The sequence below is a fragment of the Solanum stenotomum genome, chromosome 3 (assembly GCF_019186545.1).
Source record: "Solanum stenotomum isolate F172 chromosome 3, ASM1918654v1, whole genome shotgun sequence".
Lineage (NCBI taxonomy): Eukaryota > Viridiplantae > Streptophyta > Magnoliopsida > Solanales > Solanaceae > Solanum > Solanum stenotomum.
The window spans coordinates 59,047,426-59,070,704 of record NC_064284.1 but is presented as its reverse complement, the minus strand read 5'-3'; the positions used below and the strand labels follow the sequence as shown (position 1 = coordinate 59,070,704).

Genomic DNA, 23,279 nt, shown 5'->3' with positions numbered 1-23,279 from the left:
TTTTATTTCTAGCTCTTTAGGTTTCTCTGTTATGGTCTTAATTAGTTTTCCTATTTCAATCTTTGTAGGTATTTGTTCTATATTAAACTTATTATTTAAGTATTGGATTTTTCTATCTAGTTCTAATTGTTGTGATTTTAGGAAATCAAAGTTTTGTTCTAATCTTTCTAATATCTTCTGTTGTTTATTTTGAGTTATTTCGTTTGTTTCTAGTAATCTTACTATATTCTTTTCCTTTTCTTGTGTTTTTTCACTAAAGTTTATTATAAGATCTATGATAGTATTGTATTGCTTATCTTTTGAATGTAAAAGATGTTCTCCTTGATTAAAATTGCACCTTATTACTGAATTTTCTTTTAATATCCTGTATTTCTTTTCAGGGTAAATTCTTAAATCTAGGTATTCTAATTGCTTTAATGAATCTATTCTTGCTATCCTAACGGAATATCAATTTTATTAATTCTTTTCCTTTGATTTTGTATTCTACTATTTGCGTATTGGATATCACTGTCGATGCTATGTAATTCCCACTTTAGAGCGCTTAACAATTCTGGGTTGACTAGTGTTTGTCTATTTACTGAGTATAAACCTCCGTGATTACAAAGTCTATCAGCTAAGTCTCTTGTCTCTAGTACTTTTAAATATATACTTATTGTTTGTTTTAATTTTAACAATTCTGATTTTATTTGTATTTCTCTGTATAAATACCAATATTCTAGTCGTAGTTGATTAGCAAAAGGATGTTTTTTCATATATTATTTCTGTCTTGATCTTAACTGTGTAATAAATTTATATTCTAATCTAGATATTATTTCTATTAGAAAATCTAACCTTATATTGTCTTCTTTAGTCTTATTCAATCTCTTGTATTCTAAATATAGACTTTCTAACTTTCTTTTAGTTTCTAAATGTGTCTGAGTACTACGTAGCGGTCTTCTCATTAAATGATTACTTCCCAAAAACTTCTCGCTCTGATACCAAAATACAGTAAATACAGTAAATACAGTAAACACAGTAAATACAGTAAATACAGTAAATACAGTAAACACAGAAAACACAGAAAATACAGAAAATACACTTTACTTTAATAGAGACAGAAAATACAGACAAAAATACGGACAGATTTTAGCTAATAAAAAAGAACACAGAACTTAATATAGCAGAAATCGGCAAATTAGCAGAATAGCAGAAATCCAGTTTTTTGTAAATCCTACTCAGTACTCCCTCTTACTCGTGTCTGGTCATGTTTATCTTATATGTGTCCTGTTTTTCCTTTTTTTTTTTTTTTATGTTACTACCCCGTTCATCTCTTCCTTTTAACCTGTATTCTTAAAAACTTCTTCATTAACCCCACCCTGGAAACGACCAATAAGACGTCTTTATCTATATCTATTACTTCATTTAACTCCTGAATTTATTAAAACTTGAATATATATATATATATATATTCAAGTTTTAATAAGTTCAAGTTTCAATTCAAGTTTATATCTAATTTTTAAACTTAATTAGTTATATATTCAAGCTAATTAATTCCAAGTTCAAGTTCTAATTTCAAGTTCATATTCCTAATTAAGTTCAATTTATAGTAAATTCAAGTTATAATTAGTTATAAGTTCTTATTAAGTTGTAATTCAAATCCTAAAATTCCAAATTCAAACTAGCTAGCTAGTGTCCCAAATTCAAACTATTAATTAGTCCTAAAATATCAAATATAATTCAAACTATTAGTCCTAAATTCCAAATTCAAACTAGTCTTAAAATCACAAATTGAAAGTACTCCAAGAATTCAAAAATCAAACTATAGTGCTAAAATACCAAATTCAAACTATTAGTAGTCCTAAAATCTCAATAATAATTCAAACTAGTCCTAAATTCAAAATTCAAACTTGTCTTAAAATCACAAATTCAAACTAGCCCTAAAATCTCAAAATCTAACTAGTGCTAAAATTCTAAATTCAAACAACTCCTTAAATACCCTAGTTCAATCTAATCTTACAATTTCAAATCAAACTAATTAACTCAAGAAATACCAAATTTCAAACAAATCCTAAGATACCCTAATTCAAACTAATCTCAACATTAACATATTCTCGAAATATGCAATAATGATGTAACGAGATCAAACAGAACATAAAAGCTCAAATTCTCGAAATATTCATCTCATAAAAGCCATAGATGTAATGAAAAGCTAAAAACAACTTTTAGCTTAAAACTTACTAGGACGGATTTGTTGAGATCCGTCTTTGAACTCGAATTTCGTAGGAGATGAGAGGATCTCACTGGTACATTGTTGTCGTTGCTGCTGGTGCGCTGATGTTTCGCCGGTAGCTCGTTGGAGCTGTCTCTCGCGCTGGTTGCTGTTGGCCGGAGATGTTGTTGCTCTCCTCGCCGGCTGCTAATGCTGATTGCTTGGAGCTCGCTGGCCAGAGCAGTTGAGAGAGAGAGAGAGCAGCGAGCTTTCGCTGATTGGAGAGACGAGAGGGAGGCGGCGATTTGTCTCGCCATTCTCACCGGAGAGAAGAGATGGGAGGGAGCAAGGAGAGAAGAGATGAGAAGAGGAAAGCAATGGGAGGAGGGCGACGGGAGGAGCGAGAGAGAGCTCACCGGCGATGGTGGAGCTCTCGCCGGTTCTCACTGATGGAGGGAGCTGCGGTGCTGCTAGAGAAGAAAAGAATGAGTTTTCAAAAAAGGGTTTGGTCTTTTTTTAGGCCAAAAATAGGAAGGTTAGGTGGATTTAATCTGAGCCATTGGATTAGTTAAGATGAGCGGCTAGGATTTGATCTAGGATTCACTTAAGGGATGGACTGTTCAGATTTAAACTAATGTTTCAAGATTTGGACAAAAAGGGTTATAATTGCAATGAATGAATGACTAAAATTGCAACTAAAACTGATTTAAGAGGCTATAATTGAAAAACGAAATTGGATTGAGGTGGCTAGAATTGCAATGAATTGGATAAGAAAAAAGCTAGAATTGAAAGGAATTAGATCAGAATGAGCTAAAAATTAAATGATTTCGAGAAAAAAATAAAGAAATGTTATTCAATTAAAATACTACAAATATTATAACATTTTATATAATAAAAATCACTTAAATTTTAAAACATTTGAATAAAATAATTATTTCGAGTTTTACTTATAATTTTAAAAATTATTTAATAATATTTACGAAATTTTATAAAGCATGCATACTAAAATATATAATTTTTAGACAAAATCGATTAAAAATTTAAACACGGAATATTTTAAAAAAATAATACGTATTTAACCGAATAGCACTTCCGAAAGGGTTATAGGTCGGTCAAAATTGGGTGTCAACATACAGACTTTGTGAAGTCGATATTATTTAAATAAAATAATTATTTAAATATACCGACCTCTTTAGGTAGGTATTTATTAATTTATTTTAATATAAACTCACCTCTTCAGGTTGATTTTATTAATTAAAATTACACACACACACATATATATATATATATATAATTTAACTACACATCAACAGAAGTGTAATTTAATAAATTCAATTTATCGATCAAGTTAATTTTATAAATTTAAATTATATACCTTCTAATTATATAAATTTAATTTTATTGATCAACAAAAGTTTATCAATATCAAATTTAATATATAAATCTCCTTGAATTGATTATCGGTATTTCTTTAATTGATAATGTATTTCATATCTGAACCACTAGTATATAAGACTTAATTTGTTAAACTACTTGAGGACTATATAATTAATCAACGTATTTCATACTCCGATGAAGTATCCTTTACCTGTCATCATAATTAGGAGGTGATCACTACACTTGACATCCATTCAAGATCAAACGTATATAATAATACTACATACTCGAATGGATTATATGTTAGCTCTTCACCTCTACAACATCATGACATGAGATATTAAGTTCATGATTAGACGACAGACTGATAAAATTTGTACATTACTCTATAAATATAAGTATAATTATCTCCTAATTCATATCAACGTAGTTTCATACTCTAAATATGGATTATAGATATTTTTTTATTTATTCCACGAATTCTAACTTTTTATTTATAAAAGTATACAAAATTGTTACATTTTTTGAACAATTAATTGTGGGTGTAAAATGAAATTTTAATATTGTGCACAATAGCAGAATTATGATTAATAGGAATATTTTAAACAAACCGACCTCCGGATATCGCTTTTATTAAAAGTAATTAGATATAATAAAAAATAATATTGACATTGGGAGGTCGGTATTTTAAATTAAATTATTTTTTAACTTATATAAAATAGTCATTCAGAGGACAATTTATTTAAACATAATTGAAAATATTAATTTATTACATACTATTTAATTTTACCGACATCCGAAAGTCGGTATTATAATTTTTTTATTTTTTTATTTTACACAAAACCGTCCTCTGGAAGACGATTTAAATAAGATTAAATCAAAATATTTCTCAATTTTGTTTTTTATAGAAATGGAGAAAATCGCGTCTGCTAGTGCAGATATTTTTAAAAAAGCGACGGACAGCGTCTCTACGTCCGTCGCTTTTTAAAAAAAATGTTTGACCAACATTTTGACCAAAAAGCAACGGACTAAGAGACATTGTCCGTCGCTTTCTTAAAATATTTGACCAGATATTTTGACCAAGAAGCGATGGACATAAAGATGTTGTCTGTAGCTAATTTAACAAATAATTAAACAATTAAAATTAATAAAAGCGACGGACAGCGTGACTTTTTTAAATTAATAAATAATTATTTTTAATAAAAAGCGACGAACTGCGTCACTATCTATATAAAATAATTAATTAGCAAAAATTCGCGAAAAAAAGCGACGGACTAAGCGATGCCGTTCCTCACTTTTAAAAAATAAAATAAAATAAAATTATTTTAATTAAAAAGCGACGGACAGTGTGTCTAATGGCGTTGCTTTTTGGAGCGACGTCGTCCGTCGCTTTTACTTCCATCGTTTTTTAGCAGTTTTTTAGTAGTGATCAGTGTATAGTTGGATAACAATGGTTTCATAAAAAAAAAACCTTAAACCTTAATATTATGTCATAGGCAGGGGTGGATGTAGTTCAAAGATAACAAGTTCATTTAAATTCTATATTTTGACGCAGATTATAATGTTATGTGTAAATAATTATCAAACCAAATGAATAAATAATAGGTATAAATAGGGGTGGAAAACGAGCGGATCGAGTCGATATGAATCGATTGATAACGAGTCAGGTGAAAATGGATAAAATAATCTATTCAAACTCATATTTAATATGAATAAAAATAGGTAAATCCATGGCATAAATATGGATATCCATGTTACCACATATTATCCATTACTTCTTATTATGTATTGAAATACGTACTTCCATAGTTCCATTACAAGATTTTTTTATCTTATTCTTTTTCTCCTTTTGTGTGTTTGATAAGAAGGAATTTTTTATTTTTTATTTTTGAAAGTGAGGTCCTGGATCGAAGTCAAGAGGTTAGAATTTGGGTATCAGTCAAGGTTGAGAATCGGGGTCAGAAGTTGGATCTCATGTCCGGACTCATTTAGTTGGTGAGATTTAAGGAAAGTCTTGACAAATGACAGTATTGATTCCATGCCCCNCCCCCCCCCCCCCTCCCTTAAAGTATATGTGAAAAAATATTTTTCAAAATATTTAAGTGAGTTAAACATGAGAAAATTGAAAAATATTTAATAAAATATTTTTTCTTTCATACTAAATACACCGTTTTTAAGTTTACTTTTTAGAGATTTCCACAGTACACTTACATATATTAAGCAGAGTGCAATTGGTGAATTCCATGAGTTACCCATATATATTTGACGATAAATAATATGAATTGATCCATATTTGACCCACTTTTGGATAATTGGATAACCAACATATTTTAAAATGAGTTAATCAAGCGGATACACATCAATTTGACCTATTATGCCACCCATAGGTATGAACCTATAATGTAAGAATATGATAGTTTAATACTAAAACTCTCTAACCTATAATGTAAGAAACTGATAGTTTAATACTAAAACTTTCTAAGGTTGAATCCATAAAGCAAAAAAACATGGATACGCATATGATCATAGGACAAACAATTTACTTTAGTGATTGTTGCTCACTTAACACGATCGTATAAGATTATAATTCTCCCAACATGATCGTATAAGATTATAATTCTCCCAACATGATTATTCAAGGTGAACCAAAATTGTGGGTCAGATGCGGATCAAATTTCTACCAATGACTGAGATGTTCAGTCGCCCCTCATCTTTGTGGGGTTCCATTTTTTCATTTCTCTTTTCACTTCTCCAACTTGAAGCAAAGTCCCTTATTTGAAATTATTAAGCAAATTTCGACCGTTAAGTTCAGGTAATATTAGGGTGTACATTGATCAATTCAGTTCGATTTTATGTATTATCGGTTCGGTTATCGATAAGATATTTTTTATCAATTTTTGGTTTATCGATTTTGGTCCTTAACAGTTTGGTTTTCGATTTAACCAATAAGAAAATACTTAAAAAACAAATATATGACTTCTCCAATAATTTGATACGACAATATAACAATGTAACTTTATAGAACACTCATATATAGAAAAAATAATAACTAACATGAAAAGAACTATACAAGTGCAACACAAAGAGAAATTAAGAGGAATAAAGTTCTTACTTTGTACTAGGTGAAGTGTGAATTGACGGCTAAAGAGCAAATGCAGTAACTAGTAAGATATGGAGATTAATATTTAATATTTATGTAGGGATAATTAGTAAATTACTACCGTCTTATTGGGTTATCAGTTTACCCAATAACCCAAAATTAAACAATCAAAACCAAACCGATAAGCCAATAATTTGTTTTTTTGCAAAACCATTAAAAACCTATTAACCCAATAATCTAATAACAATAAATCAATAGCATTTTTTGTATTCAATTTATTTTTCGATTGGATTATTGCATACCCCTAAATAATATATATCTTTGACTAAACTGTTTGAGTTTTCTTAATAATAATCAATTTCTTGGGCATTTTTGTTTTTATTTTTTCCCAAATTATTGCTGGCTGTGGGAGAAATTGATGAATTTTTGGTTCTTGCTTTTGAGTGTATAAATTCAAGAATTTGGAGTATCTATTGTCTGGTCACAACTATTCATGTACAACTAGTGAACTTGTTTGGTTCCATATTTGTGTGTGATCTGGAGAATTTGGACTCATTATATGGTTTAGGATGATCTTCCCCCATCAACGAGGTTGAGTTAGATTCAATGTTTATTTTCTCAACATGGTATATTAGAGTCAGGCTTGACCTCTCCATCAGGTAGTTGTAAGGTCTGCATATATTCTATCCTCTTCAGACTCTACCTATAGAATTACATTAGTATGTTATTGTTGTTGTTGGTTTAGAGTCGGGCTCATCCTAATTTACTCTCTCCATTTCAATTTGTTTGGTTTACTTTCTTTCTTTAAATTATTATTTAAAAAAATGGCTTTTTCCTTGTTAATAACATTTAATTTCAACTTTTCATGTAACATGTTTAAAACCACAAACTTAAAATGTTTGATAAATTTGACATATTTTAAATTTAAGACGACAAGATTCAAACTGATATTAGAGCACGGCCTGCTTCTTCCATCAATAGTTTATGTCAACTACGTGCCCTAATGGCTTATACTATAAAATTGCCATGGGTTGAAAGAGTTGCCACCTATTGTCATTATCTTTGCAATTTGCAATTGCTTGATTGTGATAATACAAAGTAGGGGTGTACAAAACCTAACCGAAAATCGAACCAAATTGCAAATCGAGTCAAATCGGAAAAAAAACTTGACTAGTGGTTGGTTTGACTTGGTTTGGTATTGGAAAAAAAACTCGATTATATTTGGGTTAGTTTGGTTTTAACAAAAAAAACCAACCCGAGACCAAACCAACCCGACATTATATATATAATTTTAAAATTTTATTTTATACATAAAAATATTTACTTTGATATAATTTTTAAATATTTCTTATACTTTTCATAGTTTTTATCTTTTAATATATTATTTCAAGTTTGAAACTTAGATTCTGAATGGTTCAATAAAGATTATAATCCACAAATGTTGGTAATTATAATAAAGCTTAAATCAAAATCAATTAATACTAATGCAAAAAGAAAATCAATTCAACACTAAGAATGACAATAATATTGAATATTTGTTCTTTGGTTTTACGTTGGTTTAGACAATTCAAATACATAATCTAATTTTAATTTTCTTTAATATTTAGTCATGTAACTAATACTTATTAAACTTATTTTAGCATGATTTAGTACTTTTAAATTATGATCATTTTCATTATGACTTGTCAATTTGCAATATTTGTCTTACGTGATTTCATTATTATTATTTTTTTGTTGGATATTTTAGTGTCATTACTCATATCATATTTTGTGTTATTTTCTTAAGAAACGCCTTAGATAGTTGTATTTTGGTAGGACTAAAGAAATATTTGCAGTACAAGTAAATTATATGTTTATATGAATACTTTACCGGAAAAACCCGAAAAAACCCAAAAATCCCGAAAAACCCGAGGTTGAAAAACCCGAGTTTTATTGGTTTGGTTTGGTTTATAGATTTAAAAATCCGACACAAATGGTTTGGTTTGATATTTGAAAAATCCGAACCAACCCGATCATGTACACCTCTACATTTAATTATGATCATTTTCATTATGACTTGTTGATTTGCAATATTTGTTTTACGCGATTTCATTATTATTATTATTTTTGTTGGATATTTTTGTGTCATTAATCATATCATATTTTGTGTTATTTTCTTAAGAAACACCTTAGATTGTTGTATTTTGGTAGGACTAAATAAATATTTGAAGTACAAGTAAATTATATGTTTGTATGAATACTTTACCGGAAAAACTCAAAAGTCCAAAAAATCCGAAAAAACCCAAGGTTGAAAGACCCGAATTTTATTGGTTTGGTTTATAGATTTAAAAATCCGACACAAATTGTTTGGTTTGATACTTGAAAAAACCGAACCAACCCGGCTATGTACACCCCTAATACAAAGTTATGTTTTCTTTCATCTATTTCAATTATCACTAAATACATATTGTCATATCTCTACTTTTTTATAGTAAGGACAGCTGTCGTGGACAACCTTCTATAGATGAGATGTATGTGAATTTTCTTTTTATTAGATTGGATAGCACATCAATTTTCAATAGAGACCACACTTGGAAGAAGAAAATATTGAAACAAAATTTCCCAATTTCGATAGTCAATTTGCTTCATACACGGAATATTTTTTTTTAATTTGGGTGGTGCTGAGATTCAATCTGGGGACTTTTATCTGCTCTATTACCATGTTTAAGTGTATGATCATCTCATCTAAAAGCTAAAGTTATTAGAGAGATCATACATTTATTAGTTAATGATATTCTCAACAGTTTCTAACTTATTTTCTCATGTTTGATAGATGAGTGGAAAATATTTTCTATTGTTTAGTTGGTGAATGAAAAACATTTTTTTTCAAAAAAACAACTTATATTTTTCACTAGAGAGTAGAAAATATTTTTAGAAAAATAGTTTCTAACATGAAAATCATAAACCCTAATAACCGATTCGTGACTCGAACTTGATGACCGATCCTGGATCCGACCATGTTGACCAATTCAAGATCCAACAGCAATTCTTGACCTAAGACCTGCTCCCAACTCCTGCCTGAGACCTGGCATTCAAACTAGGACCCGACCCCAACATCCAACTCGACCCCGACTCCGACATCTATATTTGACTTGGGACCTAACCCAGACTTTCGATTCGAGACCTAATATTCAAACGGGGACCTGGTCTCGACATTAATCTTGACACTCAAATCGTGATACGATCCCAATGATTGATCAAAAATTCAACTCTGTGTCCTGACTCAAGATCTGACCTCGACACCCGAACTTGAACATGATCGACCAATTCGAAATTCGACCCTAACACTTTAATTGGGACCCAACTTTAAAACAAGGACTCGACCCCGACACCCATTGCGGCACCTAACTCGACTTCTGATCAAAGATTCAACTTTCAAATTAGGACTCGACCCGACCTTCTGAATCGAGAACTGACCACACCTAACTCGAGAGTCGGGACCTAATTTTTAAATGGGGATTTTGAAGTATTTTTAAAAAATTGCCATGGGTTGAAAGAGTTGCCACCTATTGTCTTTATCTTTGCAATTTGCAATTGCTTGATTGTGATAATACAAAGTTATGTTTCCTTTCTTCTATTTCAAATATCACTAAATACATATTGTCATATCTCTACTTTTTTATACCAAGGACAGCTGTCGTGGAGAACCTTCTATAGATGAGATGTATGTAAATTTTCTTTTTATTAGACTGGATAGCACATCAATTTTCAATATAGACCACACTTGGAAGAAGAAATTATTGAAACAAATTTTCCCAATTTCGATAGTCAATTTGCTTCATACACGGAATTATTTTTTTAAATTTGGGTGGTGGTGAGATTCAATCCCTAGACCTATACCTGCTCTATTACCATGTTAAAGTGTATGATCATCTCATCTAAAAGCTAAAGTTATTAGTGAGATCACATATTTATTAGTTACGTTAATGATATTCTCAATAGTTTCTAACTTATTTTGTCATGTTTGGTTGGTGACTCAAAAATATTTTCTATTGTTTCGTTGGTGAATGAAAAATATTTTTTTCAAAAAATATCTTTTATTTTTCACTAGAGAGTATAATTTTTTTTAAAAAATTGTTTCTGACATGAAAATCATAAACCCTAATAACCGATTTGTGACTCGACCTTGTTGACTGATCCTGGATCCGACCCCATTGACCAATTTGAGATCCGATCGCAATCCTCGACCTGAGACCTGATCCCGACTACCGCCCAAGACCTGGCATTCAAACTAGGACCCGACCTCGACTCTGACATCTATGTTTGACTTGGGACCTAACCCCGACTTTTGATTCGAGACCTAATATTCAAACGGGGACCCGTTCTAGACCTTAATCTTGACACTCAAATCGGGATACGATCCCAATGATCGATCCAAAATTCAACTCTGTGTCCCGACTCAAGATCTGACCTTGACGCCCGAACTTGAACACAATCGACCAATTCGAAATTCGACCCCGACTTTCAAATAAGGACTCGACCCCGACACCCATTGCGGCACCCAACTCGACTTCTGATCTAAGATCGAAGAGATACAAGTTAATCCACCAAAATAAAACGAAGTTCGGATTAAGATGCTCTTTGCCAGTTTGTGCCACACTGATGTTCTTGCTTCCAATGGCTTTCCCATTGTATGTTACTCTGTTTCCTTTTCATTCTGCTCATCTTTCCTAACTAATTTGGATCCATCGGTTTGTTTAATTTGTTTTTCTTCTATCTTCTCCAGCCTTTATTTCCTCGAGTTCTTGGACATGAAGGTGTTGGGTAGGAAAATCTTCTTTCTCTGTTTCTTTCCATGTATTGTACTAAATTGGAAATTGGTTTGAATGGATTTATTTACCAATCTGGACTTATTTGAATTTGTAGAATGATAGAAAGTGTAGGAGAAAATGTGACAAATCTAAAAGAAGGAGATATAGTGATGCCACTTTACTTGGGAGAATGCAAAGAATGTCCAAATTGAAAGTCAGGAAGGTCCAATCTATGTCACAAATATCCCTTTAACCTTTCTGGCCTAATGTTGGATGGCACATCAAGAATGTTCATTCATGGAGGACGAGTATTATACCATAGTTTTAGTTGCTCTACTTGGTCGGAATATACAGTTATTAATGCTAACTATGTAATCAAAATTGATCCTCAGAAGATTCCTCTTCAACATGCTAGCTTGCTTTGTTGTGGATTTACAACATGCTATGGAGAAACATGGAGAGAAGTTCATGTTGAAAAGGGCTCAACTGTTGCCGTACTAGATCTTGGTGTTGTTGGACCTGGAGTGAGAACTACATTTTGACTTAGCTCGATGTTTAAATAAATTCATGATGTACAAAAAAATATTGCAGGTGGTTGAGGGAGCTCAAAGTCAAGGGGCATGAAAAATAATTGGTGTTGATATAAATGAATCGAAACGGGGAAAAGGAGAAGTGTTTGGAATGACGGACTTCATTAACCCTACAGAATCCAGGACATCAGTTTCCGAGATGATAAAAGATGTTACTGAAGGTTTAGGTGTTGATTATGTTTTCGAATGTACTGGGATTCCATCCATGCTTAATGAAGCCATTGAAGCCTCAAAATTGGTAAAAAAAATTCTATATTTTGTTGATAAAACAGATAAACAAACATATACAGAAACTTATTAACATTATAGTCTTCTTGTTGATCTCAATTACTATTAGGGAATTGGGATAATTGTTGTAATTGGTGCAGGACATGGACTTACTAGGGAATTCAACTTAGTTTCCTTATTTTGTGGTCGAACATTGAAAGGTTCAGTCTATGATGGAATAAGACTTCACTCAGATCTTCCTGCCATACTTCATAGATGCGCAAATAAGGCATAATTTGCGTTACTCATTTAATGATGGAGCCAAAATTTTAATTAAGGAGTTCAAAATATAAAAAAATAAATATATGAAGAAGTCGAACGGGTTCAAAATCTATGATATGTACATAAAAAATAATTTTAACCATATATAAACATTGTAATTTTTCGTTGAAGGGGTTCACCCAGTTAATTATCATCAATTACAATCTCTACCTACCATATATAATTTATTACATAATATTAGTATAAAATATTCTTTATTTATATTTACCACGTACAGTTTTTTTGTAACCTTATAAGGATATAATCTCTTCCCTTCTAAATAATAGAAATCAAGGTTTTTCTCTTGTTCATACGGTATTAGAGGTTCTACGGTCTTGGTAGAGAATCAAAGAGTTTTCATTGCCGACAAGTGGCTATTACTCATATATGTTGCACGTTTGACCAACAATTATGTAAGCAAAAGTTGAGCCACCGTGCATCTTTTCGGTGATTACTTTTTCATACCCGATTTGCGTAGCACCTTGTCATTTTTCAGTGACTACTTTTTCATATCTGATTTGTGTAGTACTGTGCCATCTTTTCGGTGACTACTTTCGCATATCTAATTCGTGTAGCACCGTGCCATTTTTTTGGTGATTACTTTCTCATATTCGATTTGTGTAGCACCATGACATCTTTTCGGTGTCTACTTTTTCATATTCAATTTGTGTAACACCACACCATCTTTTCGGTGACTACTTTCTTATTTGTGTAGGATCGTGCCATCATTCCAATCCTACCCTATATAATTCCTCTTTTTCAATAGGGTCGTGACATCATTCCAAACTTACCCTTATAATTTCTCTTTTTCAATAGGGTTGTGCCATCAATCCAACCCTGCCTATATAATTTCTATTTTTGAGTTGGGTCGTGTCTTCATTTTGATCCTACCCATATATTGTCATTCTCAGTAGGGTCGTGTCATCATTCCGACCCTACCCATATAATTGTCTTTCTCAGTAGGATCGTGACATCATTCCGACCTTGCCTATATAATTTTATTTCTCAAATTGTGACTGCTTTCAGCCATCAAATCTAGTTATCTGACGCATGAGCATGTTTTGGCCAATTTTACTGGGACTTTGTTTTTTAAGATCAGTCATCCCTTGATTTCGAGATGATCCATATATTTTATATCAGACGTCGAGCACTTTCTGTTTCAAATTTGCTTTTGCATAAAAAATGTCATCTTGAGGAAGAAGTTTATATGGAGCAGGCACCTGGTTTTGTTACTCAGGGGGAGTCGAGTAGCCTTGTATGTTGATTGTAAATCAACTAGCAGATTTTTTCACCAAGTCTCAAACGAAGAAACTGTTGGGTTTTAAAAGGTGTGAATGGAAAATGAAGAGTTGCGACTTTTATGAAGAGTTGTGACTTTTATGAAAAGTTGCGACTTTTATGAAGAGTTGTGACTTTTATGAAAAGTTGTGACTTTTATAAAATGTTGTGACCTTTCCGAAAGATTGTGACTTTTCCAAAAGTGACCTTTCCGGTAAGGCACAATAAGAACCTTTTTACACTACCCTTTGTTTTCTATAAATTGAGGGATTTCCTCTCATTTTAGTTGAAAAACTAATTTTTATGGACTTCTTCTACTACTACTAAATCTAGTATTCAAAGTGTACTTCACTGCCGTTGAGTGGTTCGCTGACACTGTGATTTTAAGTACCGATGCACCAGTGAGTAAGATCGTTTTATCCTGGGAGGATATATTCCATTAACCTCAGATATTTGAGGGGAATAATTTCCTTAAGAGGACAATGTACATTCAGTGGGCTCAATTTTCTTTGTTTGTGATTTATTTTTCTATTGTTTCTAATATGTTTCTAATTATATTTTCTCTACTAGTTTTAATTTTGTAGTTTGAAAATACTCTTTAAACTCTGTTGTTTCTTACCAAGTTCTTCAAAGTTTTGTTCTAAGTATCTTAGGAATACAGGATGAATAACAATCTTAAGAAAAATATTATAATGTTGATATTTCTTGTATTCTACTGATTGAGAGAAACAGATCATGGAAGTAGAAGATTATTGCATTACTTCTTCAGAATTTGGTGCTTTGTTTAGTAAGGTTGAAGTGAGAATGTACCAGAAAAATTGGTGGGATTCCGATTAAAGATTACACCAGGTAACCTTTTTATTATTTACCTAAGGAGGAAAATAGTTTCTAAAAGTTAACTCTTTTGATATTTATCATGTGTGTCTTTGGAAAAAGATCTGCAAACCATATGTTTTGGAATTACTTTTCCTTGGCAAATAGTGTTGCCTTTACAATTCTTTAGTTTGCAGAATGAGAGATGCACATTTTTGTTTGATAAAATAGTATGCCAAAATGTTATAGTTGGAAGGCTATTTGAAAAGAAAAACATATCTATGTGATAATCTAAAAATATGTTTTATTCTGTTTGGAGACAAAAAAAAAAAAAAACTTTTGTAGTTTTGTACTCCATGTGAAATTTGATTGTGTCGAATTTTTGTAGACTAAAATATTTTGTAGTTTTCTACTCTTGGATAAATTAGACTATGCAATTGGTTTGAAGAATATGAAAACTTCACATAATAAGAATGTTGTAGTTTTGACTTTCTATAAACTTCACTATTATATAGAAACAAATCGTTCAAAAAAATTATTGTTAGTATTCTAAATACTAAGTGGTATGTCTATTTGTGATAGAGGAAAAATACCAGTGATTTAGAGTTTGTGATTTTGTGCCTCTATGGAATGAACTTAGACATTGTGAAAAGATTGTCAAAGAGAATTGAAGCACTATAATTGTTTTGTAGAATAATATTTTCAAAAGAGGTTTCATGTTGCCAATGACAATTTGATAGCATGGGAAAAAAATATGTGAAAAAACTATTTTCAAATACTTGAAAAATATTTTTGAGATCATATTTAAAATGTGAGAGGTTCTATGCTTATGACAAAGATAAAATTAGACTTAGACTCTAATTAAAATTTGGAGCACAAGATATGAAATTCGATGATACTTTTGTATTATGTTAGACCCACAAATTCTTGGAGTATATTTGATATTGTGGTCGTTGAGTTTCTCTTTTACTAGTATATGGTATGACTAGTATGAAACTACCAAATTATATGTATACTTTTTCAAAATAATTGACTTCTTTTATGAAAAAAGTGTCACTTAAAATGTTGTGATTTTTCATGAAAAGATATGTCTATTAAATATAACTATTTGTATAGACATGAATATTGGTGAATAGTCATTTGTCATGTTTTGTAAAAGAAGCATTTGGACTATATTGCCTTTATTGGACCCGATGAAACTTTGTTCATGGATAGTTCTATAAAATTAAATTGAAAGTTATGGGAAGGTCCTTCCGAAAAGGACATTTGACAAGGTGATGTCTCTAAACAATGTTTGTATTACACAAAATTGTAAGAAATAGGAACAAAATATTTGTGAGAAAAATGTACCTCACAGAGAGCTTTTCAAACTCAATATTTTTATTTGTTCATATTTGCTTGAGTCAAACTATTTGTGACATGAACACTTGGGGCATGTCAATTACAAAACCTTGTAAAGAAAACTGATCAACTTAGTAGTTTTCTCTAGCTTTGAGTGCAATAAATAAAAATGTCATGTTTGTGTGGAATCTAAGTATGCTGAACATTCTTATAAATCTGTTGAAAGGAATTCTAATCCCTTAGCGTTGATTTACACTGACATTTGTGATATGAAATCAACACTATCTCGTGGTGGGAAAAAGTATATCATAACTTTCATTGAGAATTGCATTAGAAGACTATGTCTATTTGCTGAATTGTAAGGATGAAGTAATAGAAATGTCTAGACAATATAATATTGAAGTTGAAAATCAGTTGGGAAAAAGATAAGAAGTGATAGGGATGGAGAACATAAATCTCCTTTTGCAGAAATATGTTTGGAAGATAGATTTATCCATCAAACTACTGTCCTATTCACCTAAATCTAATGGAATTGTAGAATGAAAAAAAATAACTGACCTTTGAAAAAAATGATGGATGCATTACTTATAAGTTCAGGTTTACCACAAAACTTGTGTGGAGGAACTATCCTTACTGCAAAAGGGAACAACAAAGAGTTGTCTTTCAGAAAGAAAGCAATTTTGTTTGTTTAGGACACAATCTATTCCATATGAGAAATGGAAAGGAAGAAAATCCAACTTGAAATATTTCAAAGTGTGGGGGTGTCTAGCCAAAGTCCAAGTTCCTATTCCTAAAAGGATTAAAATAGGACCTATGATTGTTGACTGTAAAATTAGACTTGAGTAGTCTAGTGAAAGGTCTAAAAGACCTTGGAAAGAACAAAAGGAGAATGTACTTAATAAAGAGATTCAGACGTGTAGTAAATGTCAAAGGATGTCTACTACCTTCAGATCTAATTTTGTAACATTTCCTATGTCTTATGTGGAATCATCCTTTTGAAAAGATGGCGCCAATAGTAAGATTGGTTCAATCTTGAGCAATCCTATTGGAAGTTGGTTGATCTTCCTCCAGAAAATAAACCTTTGGGTTCAAAGTGAATCTTCAGAAGGAAAATGAAAGTCGAGGGAACTGTTGACAAAAATATAAAGCAAGACTTCTTGTCAAAGGCTTTAGACAAAAATAAGGTCTTGATCTTTTCGACGCATACTCGCCAGTAACTAGAATTACATTCATTTGGATGATAATTTTGTTAGCTGTGGTATATGACCTCCAAATTCATCAAATGAATATGAAAATAACTTTCTTTAATGGAGAATTGGAGGAAAAAATTTACATACAACAATCCGAGGGTTTTGTGGAACCTGGTAAAGAAAAGAAAGTGTACGAACTTGTTAAGTCACTTTATGGACTAAAACAAGCACCCAAACAATGACATAAGAAATTTGATCAAACCATGTTGGCAAATAGATATAAGAATGATGGAAGTGATAAATGTGTTTACATTAAAATCACAAGGTTATTGTTTGTTGTATATTGATGACATGTTGATCATCAGTAGACACACTAATGACATAAATGCTACTAAACGTTTGCTAGAAAGCAAGTTTGATATGAAAGACCTTAGAGTTGCTGATCTGATCTTAGGTATAAGAATCCTTAGAACTCCATAATGTTTAGCATTGTCACGGTCTCACTGCATTGAAAAAGTATTTGACAAGTTCAAATATTTGGATTTCAACATTGTCAAGACTCCAATAAATGTAAACTTTGCATTTCAAAAGAGTGAAGGTGAAAGTGACTCACAATTGGATTGTGATAGAGTACTGGGAAATATATGTATATCACGAAGTGAGCGTGATCAGAAATAACATGTGTTGTTATTAAATTGAGTTGGTTCACGAGTGATCCCAATCTAACTCATTGGATGACAATGAAAAGAGTTTTGGGATATTTAAAACATACTCAAAATTATGTCTTGCATTATAATAATATCCAGCAGTATTGAAAGGATATAGTGATGCAAATTGAATCACCGGGATCAAATGACGTAAAATCCACGAGTGGATATGTATTTACTCTTGGTGGAGGAGCAGTCTCTTGGAAATCTTCCAAAAAGACATGTATCGCTAGCTCTACAATGATCTCTGAGCTAGGTGCTCTAAATAAGGCCAGTTAATAAGTTAAAAGACTCCGAATTTTCTTGATAGATATTCTTTTTTGGCTCAAACCTTTGGCATCAGTATGCATATACTTTGATAGTCAAGAAGCAATAGGTAGGGCATGGAGAATGATGTCTAACGGAAAGAATCGACATATACAACATAGACATAATACTATTAGAAAACTACTCTCTAGTGAAATTATCATAATTGACTATGTAAAGTCAAAGGATAATGTGTCGGATCCACTTACAAAAAGGCCTAACTAGAGAGAAAGTTGAAAGATCATCTAAGGGAATGGGTTTACGGCTTAGGACAAGTCATCATGTCCGTAAATCTACCTAGCAGATTGGAGATCCCAAGAGCTAGGTTCAAGGAGAAAAACAAAGTTGTGATTGACGGTTTGACATTGTCAACCAACTCAATCCATTCTCATGATGAAGACAATGCTCAGGAACAAGGATATAACATTAAGGCTTGTTAATGAGTTAATAAAGCTTAAAGTTTTTAATGATTTGCTAAGTTTGACAGACTTGACCAAATAGTGTATCTACGTGATGACACAGTTAGAAATCACCTAAGTGAGTGTGAAGTGTAAGCCGCTTCAAAGAGAATTATTATCAAAAACCTATTCTCTATACACTCATGAAACCAAAAGTTGTTCATGGCTGAAATGAACACAACCATAAGAATCATAAACGGTAAAGGGTTAATTGTGTGACATATGATTGTCTAGGTATACACCAAAGCTTGACGGTTCAAAGATATCGCATCTACCGATTGACCGAGTATATCCAACATATGTTCACTACGAAAAGTTCAAGGGGAGACCTACTTATCCAGATGCAATTAATTCCTTCTTGTAAAATACACATACTTGTCTGTTTCATTGTCTTTGAGTCATTCCCCATTCATGCGAGGGATTGTTGGGTTTTAAAAGGTGTGAATGGAAAATGAAGAGTTGCGACTTTTATGAAGAGTTGTAACTTTTATGAAAAGTTGTGACTTTTCTGAAAAGTTGTGACTTTTATGAAAGGTTGTGACCTTTTCGAAAGATTGTGACTTTTCCAAAGGTTTGTGACCTTTTCGGTAAGGCACAATAAGAACCTTTTTACACTACCCTTTGTTTTCTATAAATTGATGAATTTCCTCTCATTTTAGTTGAAAAAAACTAATTTTTCTGGACTTCTTCTACTACCACTAAATCTAGTATTCAAAGTATACTTTACTGCCGTTGAGTGGTTCGCTGACACTGTGATTTTAGGTACCGATACACTGGTGAGTAAGATCGTTTTATCCTGGAAGGATATATTCCATTAACCTCGGGTATTTGAGGAGAATAATTTCCTTAAGGGGACACTGTGCATTCATTGGCTCGATTTTCTTTCTTTGTGAAAAATATTTTTATATTGTTTCTAATTTGTTTCTGATTCTATTTTCTCTACTAGTTTTAATTTTCTAGTTTGAAAATACTCTTTAAACTTTGTTGTTTCTTACCAAGTTCTTCAAAGTTCTGTTCTAAGTATCTTAGGAATACAAGATTAACAACAAAAATGACATAAGTTCTTTATTGACATGCTGTTGGTATACCACCATTAGTTTGAGGGGGTGGGGGGAATATTAGTGTAGAATATTCTTTAATTGTATTTAACATGTATAGTACTTACAATGTGTAGTATTTTACCATATATAGTTTTCTTGTAACCTTATATGGAGATAGTATACTTCGTTCTAATTAAAGGAATATAAATCAAAAAAAATTTCTCTTGTCCTTATATATATTCGAACCTAGGGGTCATTACTTTCTCAACCCCTAACCTTGTTGCAATCAATCAGATAAGGCATAGCTCCCTTGCTTGTACTTTTTTTTTTCTCATTTTTAATTTATTAATAAAAAATAGTCGTAGACACCCTATCTAGCAGATTCTTTTTTAAAAAAAATATATGATATTCTTTGAAAATTGACAAATCAATTTGTTGGAAAAATATTACAGAATTCACTCAAGATCACAAGTAAATCATTAGACAAAGATATGAATCTATCAGAATGAAAAGGAAACTAACCTTTTTTCTTGGTAATAACTTTATTGATGAACTTGATCTTCTAAACCTTGGAGATTGCTTTCACTGTGTGTTTTGTTTCTCAGATGGAGAGAGAGAAAAAAAACGTGCCTTTTGGTTTAGGGCCAAATCTCTTTTAGGTCTTTGAAGTACCTTTTCATGAAATGCATCTTTTTAATAAGTCTCCATCAGATATAAGGAATGGATAATGAGTCTATTAAATTGACCCATATTAATAGAATTTACTTTTAGACCCAAATATTTTAATATTGTATTACATATAAGTTGAGCTTCTTTAGATGACAATATATTTAAGACCATAAAATAGAAAAAAGTTCTTTCTGTAGACTAATATTTTTTTAATATCATTTTTGCAGGAGATTCAACTAAATGAACTTATAACTCACCAAATTTCGTTAAATGAAATCAACCAATCATTTGAGTTGTTGAAAAACCTCCATTGCGTCAAGATTATTATCAAGTTCTAATAAATTAAACCGATTATTAGAACATATTAATGCATAGTGAAATTATTTACTCAATTATGAAATTTGGTTTAATTTATGCACCATACATTGTATGCATATGATAAGTAAATAAACATTGTATTGATATATACACACACATATATATATGTGTGTTTATGACATGTGGCTCATACACTTTTATTATATAACATGTTTAACAATATATGCGAGTCTGCGACTTATATTTACCTTTTATACTTTTCATATTTTTAACAAATTTTAACTGTGCTACTGAGTATACAATATTTCATTCTCTTTAATTTTCCTCTCTTGTGTAAGGGACGTGAGTCATTGGATCAAGCATCTATTGGGAAGACTGTGGCAAAACAGTTCTAAGAAATAGTATTTTTTCAATACTACAAAAATAAAAGTTTTTTTTTACGTATATAGAGACTTTTAAGAATCACAAGAGATGATTATTATCCCTAATTTAATGGTATAACATATTATCAATTAATCTTAAATTAAGAAATTCTTTTTCATCCTTAAACAAAAATACAACAAAAAGAATACCAAATCTTTTTCTTTATTCAAAATATTCTAAAGAGAAAATACTTCAAATCCCCACTAAACTTGGCAGCAAAACTTATTTTATCTCTTTAATTAGACGACATTTAAACGCCCCCTTAATAATCTTAAAGTGAATTAAACACCACCATGAGATTAGCATGTTAACTGGGTCGGGCCAAGTCAGCCTAGCCCATTAACTTTGTGTGTAACTGCTTTACCGGATCAGACTTGTTTCGCCACTAATGTGTCGAGTCGATCGTGTTCCCCACTAATGTGTTGGGACAGTACCAGTCTAAACAGTATTTTGGGAGAAAAATAACCGGACCGTAACCCGTGAGCCAATACTTTCGGGCCTGATGGACCGGTTCCGTGTTTTGGCCCACCGAGCTAATGGTCGTGTCGGATAATTATTTTAAATCACCATTTATCAATTCGAAAGTTTGAGTCAATTGACAATATAGTGTATTGCTATCTATTTAATTTTAAAATAATTATAACTATTTATGACAATTGATTGATTACATTTTATTATATATATATACACACACACAAAAGCCAACAAGTGAAAGTTTGATCCAATATGTATGTCGGTACGTGACATCCGATCCCAGTTAGTGTGTCGGAACATGACACCCGATCCATTCAACAAGCCACAATCACAATCACAATGTATATTCTCATATTCATACAATCGAGTGTTGATCATGGCATACAATCATTTGTTCATACTCAATTTCATTAGGTGTGATCAACAATACTTCGTTCACATACATACATGCATTACAATGAAGCAATTACCAACATACATCACGCAAACATGAAATCACAACCATCACCTACATCGAATCCAAGCTTAAATCCCCTAAGGCACTTGAATCTCCCCTTTTCGGATTCTTTCCGCTTGTTCTAGGTCTACAATTAATTAATATACGCAAGGATCAACAATCAAAGGTCTAATTATCCGGATTATAACAAACCCAATAACCTAAGACCAAACCCATTATCCCAATATCCCAATTAGGTATTTTTCCACTATAATTCCCAGATCAAAACCTCCCCCCAACAATAATTACCCAAGAAACCACGTTCTATAGATCGAAATATGGATTAGGGGAGTAAAGATCTTACTTTTAGCACCAAAAGTTATGGAAAAGTGTCAAGAAACCACCTGGGTCGCCTCTTAGCTCTCAAGAATGAAACTTGCAGAAAATAACTTTTTTGGGGTTTATTTTCGACTTAAGTCGCGATCGTCCCGCTATGGCGGCCCTGTCCTAGCGGAGATTATACCACCACAACATCTTGCATGGAACTATTAAATTGATTAAGAGTTTCAAACTCCCATTTCATAACACACCTTCGTCCCATGACACTCAGAAAATACCTGTTCACGCTAAGATCAGTTTCAGGAGTTCTACTCACCCGAATTTAAGTCGTACGGATTTCTTAACGTCTTAGCTATCTACTCATTTGATCAAATTCTTAATTAGATCTCTCATTCGTTACCAGATTTCCCTAGACCTCACTGACTCATATTTCGTCCAAATCTGGACTAGGCTAGGAATTCCTAAATTACTACTCAAAAGTTTTCTCGCCCCAATTCTTTCCCCATTGGCTTTTCCCTAACGATAGAATAAGGTTGTTACATGGTGTCTACAGGTCCAGTCGCTTAAGCGACCTTTGAAAAAGCAAATGAGGCTTCGCTTTAGAGAGATGCCTCGCTTAGGCAGGGTTCACTTAAGCAAACATGTGGTCGCTTTTGCGATGTTCTCTTAAGAGAACATGTATTCATGTAAGCGACATCTAAGAGGATATTTGGTCTGAATTGTTGGGGTTTAACCCCCATTTGGCATTTTTGAGCTTTTTAAATGTCACGATCCAAAGTACTTCCTAGGTGTAACATGGTGTATAAGATCCTGATAGGCCCTACACAAGCGATTTGACATACATACAACTCAATATAATAGAAAATATCAGAAACTAAGAAATATGTCTCATATCATAAAAGAGTGTGACATAA

At 31.9% G+C, this 23,279-nt stretch overlaps 1 pseudogene; it reads left to right on the top strand.

The window, feature by feature from the left end:
* Positions 1 to 2,523: 2,523 nt before the first annotated feature.
* Positions 2,524 to 23,279, top strand: part of LOC125859104 (8-hydroxygeraniol oxidoreductase-like) — a 47,258-nt pseudogene continuing 26,502 nt past the window's right edge.